Source organism: Bison bison, unplaced genomic scaffold (assembly GCF_000754665.1).
Source record: "Bison bison bison isolate TAMUID 2011002044 unplaced genomic scaffold, Bison_UMD1.0 scf7180017864264, whole genome shotgun sequence".
Lineage (NCBI taxonomy): Eukaryota > Metazoa > Chordata > Mammalia > Artiodactyla > Bovidae > Bison > Bison bison.
Genome location: NW_011494836.1, coordinates 2,365,254 through 2,365,977, shown reverse-complemented (window position 1 = coordinate 2,365,977; position 724 = coordinate 2,365,254). Strand labels below are relative to the sequence as shown.

Here is a 724-nt window from a genome sequence, read left to right as displayed (position 1 = left end):
ACCATGTTAATTAAAACATCTTTGCTCCATCAGAGCTCTGGTCCCCGTGTCTTTCTTTTTCTCTATCCAGCTATTTCTTTGGAGTGCAGAGGCCCTCTGAATTCACTTTCCTGCCTGGGCTTCTAAGACCCTCTTGAGAAGGCACTGTGCGCCTTCACCGCATCGAGAGGGCGCCTGAGGCCTCCGTGAACTGAGCGAGCCCTGTGCCAGGGGCTTTCTTGGCTTTCTGCGTAAACCAAGGAATATTAGCCTCTTTCTCTCCTTTGGTCCAGTCCATTAAAGGACCTCAACAATTAGTAAAGCCTATCATCTTACCTTCTCTTTCCTCCTCCTCCATTTTTTCTTTTTTCTTTTTCTTATACACTAATATTCCCTGCCTCTACATCTCTCCTAAATCTACCAGTGCTCTATTAATAGAGGAAGAAAGGACTTTAGGTTCTTTGATCCCTTTTTTCGTCTTAGGTACTGTATTCCTCTGAGCTTTATTTTGTGTTTTGAACATTTAGGTGGATTTTTCTAGAGAGAGCCCCAGCCATGATTGAGATATTTGAAGTAGGGAGGCTTGCTGCTGCTGCCGCCAAGTCGCTTCAGTCGTGTCCGACTCTATGTGACCCCATAAACAGCATCCCACCAGGCTACCCCATCCCTGGGATTCTCCAGGCAAGAACACTGGAGTGGGTTGCCATTTCCTTCTCCAATGCATAAAAGTGAAAAGTGAAAGTGA

General features: G+C 45.9%; 1 pseudogene; it reads left to right on the top strand.

Annotated features, from left to right (window-relative positions):
* The window catches only part of LOC104994716, a 73,257-nt pseudogene that overhangs the window by 1,869 nt on the left and 70,664 nt on the right, over positions 1–724 (top strand).